This window comes from Lithobates pipiens, unplaced genomic scaffold, assembly GCF_037356315.1.
Source record: "Lithobates pipiens isolate NorthernLeopardFrog02 unplaced genomic scaffold, aLitPip1_a1.2 Scaffold_22, whole genome shotgun sequence".
In the NCBI taxonomy this organism is placed as follows: Eukaryota; Metazoa; Chordata; class Amphibia; order Anura; family Ranidae; genus Lithobates; species Lithobates pipiens.
In genome coordinates this window covers 57,971,009-57,982,273 of record NW_027507784.1, presented here as the reverse complement: position 1 = coordinate 57,982,273, position 11,265 = coordinate 57,971,009, and positions in this window count along the sequence as shown.

Here is an 11,265-nt window from a genome sequence, read left to right as displayed (position 1 = left end):
AGTGTGGGCCCAATCCCACTGCATGGGAAAACTTTTTTTTTTGTTTGTTTGTTTTTTTGCCTGTAGCCAGGCTTTAATATTCGTATTAAGGCATTAGTAAAACATATAATAATCATTTTTATTTATCAGGATAAAAATCTGAGTTTCCCCCAGTTGTAATGGCCTTTATGAAGGGGCCCCATTCTCACTCCTGGATTTGTCATTTATTTTATATTATAAAGAATGTAGCTGGAAGAGCTAGAATAACCAAAGGTCAGCACGACCACCAAAAACTAGACTGGAGAGGAGGTAGAAAGGAAATCTCACTATCAATGTATTAAAAAAAAACAAAAAAAACAAAACAAGGGGCTTACTGCCTATATGTAAAATATCTTACCTGTCCCTATCATGGCATCATACCTATGACAATCTTCGCCTTGGCTCCACCAGGATCAATGAATATTATAAAACAATAGAGTTCCTCATACCTTTGGTCAGTGAATGTTTGGTTGGGTGTCCTTAAATCTGCAGTTGGCAGCTTCCGTCCGGTCTCAGCCACTCCCGGATGCAGTCGTTGGCTTGGGCTGCTAAATGCGCTAAAAAGCAAGGGGGTCCCTTCTGAGGGTCTTTTGGGACATGCAGCAGTCCTTTAACCAGGGCGCCCACTTCAATACCACCAAAGGGACAGTATCCCTGCCTCCGCTGAAAGTGTCAGCCATCACCCAGAAAATGAAGAGAGTGAGACTACGATCTGTCGGCATCAATTGCCTGAGCCTACTGGGGACAATGTCATTTTATATTCCAATGGTCCCTTGGGCCCATTGGCACCTAAAGCCCTTCCAATAGGGATTCCTGATCCAATACAACAAGTCCTATCTCTCCCAACATATACGCTTAACAAACCCAATGCTCGGGGCCTACATTAGTGGACGAAGAGGAAGATGTTGGTAAAATCATGCCCTTTGGGTCACATCTCTTGGATCACACCTACCACCGACGCCAGTGCAGTAGGCTGGGGGGCTCACTGCAACCACACTTGGGTACAAGGGAGATGGGCCTTCAATTTAGTAGGAGTAGTGTCCAACATCTTGGAGGTCTGGGCAGCATACCTCGCCCTGAATGCTCTGTCCCAACAGATCAGAGGGAAAGCAATATTGCTGAGAATGGACAACAAGGCTGCAGTGTCATACATTCATTGTCAAGGGGGAACTCACAGCAGATCCCTCCTGGGAGAGGTAGAGCCCATCATCCTGTGGGCGGAGAGGAATCTGTTCGATCGGAGAGCAGTTTATCTCCCAGGTCATCTGAACACGGAAGCCGACCTCTTGTCGCGAAAGTTGGTGGACCCCAACTAATGGTCACTGCATCTGAAAGCCTTCGATTGGATAGTAGACCTCTGGGGTCTTCCAGAACTAGACCTCTTTGTCGCAGCAAGCAATACGAAGCTACCAAGATTCATCTCACGTCTTCCACACCCTCTGGCGGAGATAGCGGATGCCCTCTCCAGCCCATGGGCATGCAGTCTAGTCTATGCCTTCCCTCCCTGGCAGCTTATATCCAGGTTCCTTGTGAGGCTTACAATAGAGGACACAACTGTATTAGCAGTCCTTCCATGCTGGCCAAGGCGTCCTTGGTTTCTGACTGCAATATCCCTGAGTACCCAACCTCCGGTCATGATACCATGGCTACCTCACCTTCTTTCATAGGGTCCTCACTTCCACCCAGACCCACTCAGATTAAACTTTCACATTTGGATGCTGAAAGGGAGAGGCTCCAGGCATTAGGATGCTCGACTAGCGTCATCTCAACCTTGCTCAAGACCAGAAAACCATCAACAAACGGCTTGTACAATAGAATGTGGAATAAGTTTAAATCTTTTGCGGTTGAGAAACACTTCAATCCAATCTTACCCGCTCCCTTTTAGATACTCTATTTCCTACAGACAAGCCTAGACCTAGATCTAGGATTAAGCACTCTCAAGGTGCAAGTAGCAGCCATCTTGGCGGCCACCAACAAAAGATGGGCTGAAGATTCTATGATAATTCCGTTTTTTAAGGCGGTTAAGAAAATACATCCACCTAAGGACAGAACTTTCCCATATGGGACCTCTCAGTCATCCTGGATTCCTTAACCAACCAATCGTTTGTTCCAAACGAATCAACATCTCTGTGGAACTTAACCCTAAAGTTATCTTTTCTGATCTCTGTGGCATCATGTAGAAGAGTGTCAGAGCTGCAGGCCTTGGGTGCAGACCATGATCACATCAGGTATTTTCCAGACAGGGTAGAGCTTAGGACAGTTTGTGGGATCATACCCAAGACAGCCTCTACCGCTCTACTCTCAGATCCAGAATCCGTCTCTCTCCATAATTTGGATATCGCAACCATTTTAACATACTATCTGCAGAGCACAGCTCCCTTCAGGAAATCTTCCATACTGTTCGGTTTACCAAAAATATGGGTAAGGAGGCAACTTCTAGGATGATAGCCTCCTGGACAGTGATGCCAATTCAAAAGGTGTACAGAGCAAGGGGCCTCGAACCCCCTTCAGCGGTCAAGGCTCATTCCACCAGATCTATCTCTGCCTCCTGGGCGGCGAGAGCAAATGTGTCCATCAAAACTATATGCAGGGCAGCAACCTGGTCTTCTCAACATACATTTTTGAAGGACTACAGAGTAGACCCAGGGGCTCGCTCTTTGGTAGAATTTGTCAGGCAGGCCATCAAGACAGCATTTACCTACTTGAGGGAGTAAACTTTTGATCTAAATAAAATGTATTTCTAAGCATCAACCCACCCGTTTTCAGCTAGTTATTTGTCACAGGTATGCTGCCAGTGGTGCATCACCAGGAAAACAGAAAATTGTACCATACTTACCGTAATTTTCTTTTCCTGGTGCCTATCCATGGCAGCATACAAACCCACCCTTTGTATTCTATATTACGGAGAATGCTGGAGGTGCTCTAACTCTATTCTATTATAATATGCACTGATCCTGAGGGAGGAGCCAAGGCGGAACTTGTCATAGGTATGCTGTAAATGGATAGGAACCAGGAAAAGAAAATTACGGTAAGTATGGTTTTCTGTTTTCTGGGTGTCTTGACCCTTTAAAGAGGGATTCCACCAAAAAAAAAAATATTAAAAGCCAGCAGCTATAAATACTACAGCTGCTGACTTTTAATAAATGGACACTCACCTGTCCCGGGTTCCAGCGATGCCGGCAGCATCGTGTGTGTCCCAGCAGACAGCGCGGCAGGGCAGGAAATGGCGTAGACTCCCACGGGAGTCTATGCCCGGAAGTGGGTGTAAATACCTGTCTTTGACAGGTATCTCCACCCCCCTCCCCCTTGAAAGGTGTCAATTGTGACACCGGAGGGGGGGAGGGATCCGATCAGCGGAGGTTCCACTTTAGGGTGGAATCCCGCTTTAAGGCTTGGGAATTAGGTAACAAATAATTGATTCAAAGGGTGCAATTTGCATGCTTGGTCCCTATGCAAGCATTAAAGTGCATCTAAGCCTAATAACATGTAATGCATTGCAGCTGTCCAATCCCTAAATGTGATAGCTGTAATATTTTTCATTTTCAGGCTTTTTACATGTATTTTACTCTGGTTTTTTGTGCCCATAACACACTTCCTTTCCTAGGGTGCCCATGCCCAAGCACTGTACTGTATGTATAAGCAGTGTTTTCACTAACTTTATTTCATAGGAGGACCTCTTCAGTAGTCCAAAGAGACACCTGTGAACAGTGTAACTGATAAGAATGCAGCACAAAAACAAGACGTTAGTAAGGTCAGCCATATACGGAGCGATTTTCTTTCATGCAACCACGAGTTGCAGGAAAGGAATTTGTATGATACCCCCATCAACACATATAGTGTTGACAGGGGAATCAGCAATTGTCTTCTACCGACAGGGAAGCCGTCCCCACCAGGAGAAGACATTGATTAATGCTAGTGGCTATAGCAGCCGCAAGCAATAATCACAAGAGAATCTGGCAGGCTGGTTTCAATTAACAGTTCGAATCTTGGCCGGTTAATCAGATTTGAACCGTGTGTGGCTGGCCTAATACAAGATTTCTGGTAGGATCAGCAGGAATTTGTTTGCACTCATTAAACAGATATAACAAAATGCTTTCAACTGAATATGTAAAAGACAAAAAGCAGCAAATCCGAGAAGTTTATTTTTAGGTTTTATGTATACCTTAAGTTCCCTCACCATCTTCCATATTTAGGAAAAAGCCAAACCCCCCACCTGACAAATACTGTGACTTGTCCAATAAATTAATCAAAGTTTAGAAGGTTTTTTAGTCTTGGTCATTTTGAACATTTTACACTTTTTATGCAGGTTGCTTTAGTAAAAGCAAAAATTTCACAGATTTGCCCATTACACAGACCAATCCATTTTCAGAGAAAGCCACACTCATGATTTGCAAAGTCCCTATCTATTCTACCAAATTAGAGCAAGTTTGCAGTGTCTACATACAGCAATTTTCAACATTTAGTATTTTAATAGTGGACAGCTTTCTCTTCCAGAACATTCCAACATATTTCCAGTAAGAGCAATGACCAGGAGTGGAAAGACCTATACTTCACAAAACTAATGTCCCTCCTAGTGCCCTGGGCTTGTCAGCATATGGATACATTAACATTGTGGGATGTGGGGGAAGTGTATATGTTCCAGTAAAATGTATTTACTGATAATGGAGTCTTTACCCGAATTTACAAAGTATATATTGTAATATCCTGCTAAAGCTTATTAAGGGTTATGTGGATTAACTAGTTACCGACCGCCCGCCGCAGTTGTACTGCAGCAAGTTGGCACCCCTGTGCGAATCGCTGTCATTGTACATACGTGCGATTTGTGGGCACTCGCGCCCATTCACAAGCAGGGGAGCCAACCAGCAAGTCCAGCGAACTCGATGTCCCCTGGCCACCCGTGATCTCTCCTGAGACAGGCAGAACAGGGATCTGTCACTGTAAACAAACAGATCCCCATTCTGTCAGGGGAGGAGAGACAGATCGTCTGTTCCTAGTGATTAGGAACAACAATCTATGTCACCTCCTCCAGTCAGCCGATCCCCCATACAGTTTTAGAAACACCTCCCAGGGAACACATTTAACCCCTTGATCGCCCCCTAGTGTTAACCCCTTCCCTCCCAGTGACATTTAAACAGGAATCAGTGGCTATTTTTAGCTCTGATCGCTGTATAAATGTCACTTTTCCCAAAAAAGTGTCAAAAGTGTCTGATCCATCCGCCGCAATGTCACAGTCCCACTAAAAATCGCAGATCACCGCCATTACTAGTAAAAAAAAAAGAAAAATAAAGAAAAATTCCATAAATCTATTCCATAGTTTGTAGATGCTACAACCTTTGAGATTTTTAACGCCGTATATTTCATTGAATTACAGCAAGTTTAACCACTTCAATACTGGGCCTATTCTGGCACTCCTCTCCTACACGTAAAAATCATAATTTGTTTGCTAGAAAATTACTCAGAACCCCCAAACATTATATTTTTTTTTAGCAGACAACCTAGGGAATAAAATGGCGGTCATTGCAACTTTTTATCTCGCACAGCATTTGCGCAACAATTTTTTTAACGCATTTTTTTGTTAAAAAAAAAATGTTTCATGATTTTAAAAATAACAAAACAGTAAAGTTAGCCCAATTTTTTTATAATGTGAAAGATGATGTTACGCTGAGTAAATAGATACCTAACATGTAACGCTTTAAAATTGCGCACACTCATGGAATGATGCCAAACTTCAGTACTTAAAAATCTCCATAGGCAATGCTTTAATTTTTTTTACAGGTTACATATTGAGAGTTACAGAGGAGGTCTAGAGCTAGAATTGTTGCTTGCGCACTAACGCACGTGGCGATACCTCACATGTGTAGTTTTAATGGCGTTTACATATGTGGGCGGGACTAACATGTGCATTCACTTCTGAGCGCGATCTACTGGGGCACAGGGGTGTTTTAAAAAACTAATTTTTTTATTTTACTTTTTTTATTTATTTTTTTGTTTACTTTATTTTTACAACTTTTTTTTTTTTTTGATCACTTTTATTCCTATTACAAGGAATGTAAACATCCCTTGTAATGGGAATCTATGTGACCGGTCCTCTTTATGGAGAGATATGGGGTCAGTAAGACCCCACATCTCTCCTCAAGGCTGGAAAGCATGAGATTGTGAAAAAAAATTTCACCAATCCCATGCTAACAGCCACGATCATGGCTTTGTTTACTTCCGGGAACCCGGGCATGACGTCATAACGTCGCGCCCGGGCCTCCGACGGTCATAGAGATGACTGGTGACCATCTGGTCACTGGAAAATCTATCTATCGTCATCATCCGGCGCTGGACAATTCTTTCTCCGGGTCCCCGATGGCACGGGAGAGTCCGGAGAAGCACTGGATGGCGGCAGGAGGGGGGATGTCCTCTCCCGTCGCCTGTAAGAACGATCAAGTGGCAGAACTGCCACTATGATCATTCCTATGGTGCACAGATTTTCCGGCTGAAAACAAGGATATCTGAATGATGCCTGTGGCTGCTAGCATCATTCAGATATTCCCACTAAAAGTCCAGGACGTCGTAAGATGGCCGTGGGCGAGAAGTGGTTAACGTCATATAGTTCTGTGCATTGCTGCAAGGTTAACGCTGTATATTTCATTGTGTTACTGCAAGTTTCAAAAAATATATTTCAGTGCGTCATGTGCCATTTAACACAGTACATTTCTGTGTGTTAGTGCACGCTTAACGCAGTATAGTTCAGTTGCGTTACTGCAAGTTTAACGTTGTACAGTTCTGTGTGTTACCTTACGCCAAATGCAGTATATGTGCATCAGTGCAATTTTACTACAGTATAATATAGTGTAATAGTGGAGTGTGTCTGTGTAGTAAAATACTCAAGTTAAAGTGCATACACGAACACTAGGGTGTTTCATTTTCTAATGATAAAAAATAAACTGTAAAATTTTTGCAGACTTTGCTTACACACCAAGTCTGAGTGATGTAAAAGATATATATGCTAAATTTCAAGAAGATTGGATAATATTTAGAGGTTGCACACTTTGATCTGTTTTGTAAAAGTAGGCAAAAAATATGATTTTTCAATGTTAATTACTTTTATTGGGAAAACTAGAAATCACAAACTTAAAATTACTATTAAAACTATACACTAAGATTAATAGGTAATATGATAGGCAAAACATGTGTTATATTAATCAACTTTGAACGATGGCAATCCCTTGTATTCTGTCACGCCGTGGATCCCAAACAATTCAAAGAATGTCTTTGTTTTATTAGTAACTAAATGGTTCAGGTCTTTTCCTTCAAAAACTATGTTTTTACCCTTTAATTGTTTCACTTCCTTTTTCTTTGCAGGTTTGGTTTCTAAATTTTTAGTCATATTTTCCCTAACAGCCTGAGTAATACGTTTGTCCAAAAAAGCCAATCCTACGTTTGTTTCTGACAGATACCAAAGGTGTCTCTTAGCAACTGTGAGAGCAAATTTTTTGACGTCTGCATCTGGGTAAGTGCTCAAAAGCTGTAGCATATCCAAATCATTCTTTGGAGCCCATCGACTTACAATTGTCTCATGCGAAAAGCGAACATATATGAGGCTGACAAAATGTGCAACCCGTTTTCATTCCTTCCAATTGTTGTTGAGGAATATTCAATTATTTAGTGAATAGGACCATTTTAAGTGCATATATTGCCTTTGCCATCCACCTTGCTTGATGCAGTGCCTCTGGGATCCTGAAACTGAAGTAGTTTTTAGACCAACCTCCTAGGTACAGGAGTGAGGCCGCGTACACACGCACGGACTGTTTGCCCAACCTTGTTCGTCAAACAGTTTCGGCAAACAGTCCGCTCAAAATTTGCATGAGCGGACTTGCCCACACACGAGCGGACTGTTTGACGAACAAGGTTGGGCAAACAGTTCGCTCAACTTTTGAAATGAACGGACTCGCCCACGTAAGGAGGAGGCAAATCCGCCCATTTCGAGCGCGTGTACAGGTAGGCGGGGCCCGCGAAGGAGACGTCGCGGGCTCCGCCGCCTGGAATGGGCTTAAAGGGGAACCCCAACGCCGAAAAAAATCGGCGTGGGGGTACCCCCAAAGTCCACACCAGACCCTTGTCCGAGCACGCTACCCGGCCGGCCAGGAAAGGGGGGCGAGCGAGCGCGCCCCCCCTCCTGAGCCGTACCAGGCCGCGTGCCCTCAACATGGGGGGGTGCCTTGGGGAAGGGGGGGCCGCGCGGCCCCCCCACCCCAAAGCACCTTGTCCCCATGTTGATGAGGACAAGGGCCTCTTCCCGACAACCCTGGCCGTTGGTTGTCGGGGTCTGCGGGCGGGGGGCTTATCGGAATCCGGGAGCCCCCTTTAAGAAGGGGGCCCCCGGATACCGGCCCCCCACCCTATGTGAATGAGTATGGGGTACAATGTACCCCTACCCATTCACCTGTGAAATAAAGTACAAAAAAAAACACAACACAGGGAAAAAATATTTTATTGCACAGCTCCGGGGGTCTTCCGTCTTCGGGGGTCTTCTCGCCGGACTCCTCCGCTATCTGTGTGTAGCTCTTTTACTAGCGGAGGAGTCCGGCTTTCTTCCTCCCCGCCGCCGGCCTCTTCTCCCGACTTCGGGGGTCTTGTCCCCCTCTTCGGTTCTTCTGCCGGGCCACCGCGCCTTCTTGTAGCTCTTTTACAGGCGGTGGCCCGGTCTTCTGTCGCCGCTGCCGCTGTCGTCGTCGCCGCCGCCGCCTTCCGTTCTTGTTCTTCTTCTTGTTCTTCTTCTTCTTCTCCTGGAGATGTTGACTCGACGATCTCTCCGGCCGGAATGCCAGAGCCGCGCTGTGCGGTCACTTATATAGTGACAATGGGGCGGTGTCACATGGTATATGTCACATGGGTTGGTCACATGGTGACCCCGCCCCCTTACGATGTCATAGTCCCCATGTGACATCAACCCATGTGACCAACCCATGTGACCAACCCATGTGACATATACCATGTGACACCGCCCCATTGTCACTATATAAGTGACCGCACAGCGCGGCTCTGGCATTCCGGCCGGAGAGATCGTCGAGTCAACATCTCCAGGAGAAGAAGAAGAAGAACAAGAAGAAGAACAAGAACGGAAGGCGGCGGCGGCGACGACGACAGCGGCAGCGGCGACAGAAGACCGGGCCACCGCCTGTAAAAGAGCTACAAGAAGGCGCGGTGGCCCGGCAGAAGAACCGAAGAGGGGGACAAGACCCCCGAAGTCGGGAGAAGAGGCCGGCGGCGGGGAGGAAGAAAGCCGGACTCCTCCGCTAGTAAAAGAGCTACACACAGATAGCGGAGGAGTCCGGCGAGAAGACCCCCGAAGACGGAAGACCCCCGGAGCTGTGCAATAAAATATTTTTTCCCTGTGTTGTGTTTTTTTTTGTACTTTATTTCACAGGTGAATGGGTAGGGGTACATTGTACCCCATACTCATTCACATAGGGTGGGGGGCCGGTATCCGGGGGCCCCCTTCTTAAAGGGGGCTCCCGGATTCCGATAAGCCCCCCGCCCGCAGACCCCGACAACCAACGGCCAGGGTTGTCGGGAAGAGGCCCTTGTCCTCATCAACATGGGGACAAGGTGCTTTGGGGTGGGGGGGCCGCGCGGCCCCCCCTTCCCCAAGGCACCCCCCCATGTTGAGGGCACGCGGCCTGGTACGGCTCAGGAGGGGGGGCGCGCTCGCTCGCCCCCCTTTCCTGGCCGGCCGGGTAGCGTGCTCGGACAAGGGTCTGGTGTGGACTTTGGGGGAACCCCCACGCCGATTTTTTTCGGCGTTGGGGTTCCCCTTTAAGCCCATTCCAGGCGGCGGAGCCCGCGACGTCTCCTTCGCGGGCCCCGCCTACCTGTACACGCGCTCGAAATGGGCGGACTTTCCGAGCGGGAACAGTCCGCTCATTTCGAAAGTACAGCGGACAAGCCCACACACGGGCGGACTGTTCGCTCAAACACAGTTTCAGCGGACAGTTTTTCGGAATTTCCGAAAGACTTTGTCCGTCCAACTATCCGCTGAAACTGTCCGCTGAAAGCCCACACACGAGCGGACTGTCCGCCCAAACACTGTTCAGCGGACAAGGTTGGGCGAACAGTCCGCCCGTGTGTACGCGGCCTGAGAGTTGTAATAACTCTTTGTAGTCTTCTCTTGGATGACTTCCGTCTTTTAGGACATTTTAGATGTACTTAACCATTTTCACTCGTTGTTCTTCTAGAAAGCCTTGGACGGGACTTTCTTCATTCAAAATTGTTGTATATGACTTCTTATCAAGTGAAGCCCACAGACTTTGCTGTGATAAAAGTGATCAATGTGTGCAACACCTAAATATTATCCAATCTTCTTAAAATTTGGCATATATATCTTTTACATTACTGAGACTCGGGCGTAAGCAAATTCATATAAAAATCGCATCTTTGGAAAAATGAAACACCCTAACGTACACCTTTCCACATCTATATTAAAAAGTGTTAATAAGCATCTTGTCTTGGATGACAACGAGAAGAGACAGATGTTCCCAGGCCAGTAGCGCATGTGTCCACAGGCAAAGGTGGACATGGTCATTCCTCAAGCAGGGCATAATTTCCTCTGTTTAGTGAGGTTGCCCATGCTATCCAGCCACAGCATGCAGAGGAGGTGGTGTACTGGCTTACTAAACCTCCCTCATCATATTCCGTCACCCAAACATAGACTAGTGCACAGTCCACTGCAGCTGCCAGAGTGGCTAACCCTGCCTCCTTGTCCACAGCTATTCCTGCCATAGCCCCAGCATCAAGTATGGAGGTGTCAGCTGAGTTATGTCAACACAGCGTCAGCCACTTGCCCCTTGACAATGCACAGCCATTACTTGTTTCATATCTTGGTTCTGAGGTTGAGGAAGGCAGGAACATGAGCCTACGGAGAGGGGAGAACACTGGTACACAAATTAGCAGTCATGTTCCTCCAGCCGCAGCGTATTGCCAAGTTGTCTCCAGTGGTAATGAGGATGGAGGAGATGATGTTGATGAAATCACTGGTGTGACTTGGGTGCCAGATAGAGCATAGGAGGAAAGTGATGGAGAGCCACAACCCTAATGAGGCAGCCATTATAGAAGAGTAGAAAGCAGCCACCCTATGCCATCACATTGTGGAGCTGTTATCTCCTGTCCCATTTCCCACATCTCAGTTGTCTGGGCCTTTTTTAGCACATGTGCAGCTGATCGCCCTATTGCAATCTGCAAACTGTGTCTCAAGCACATCAA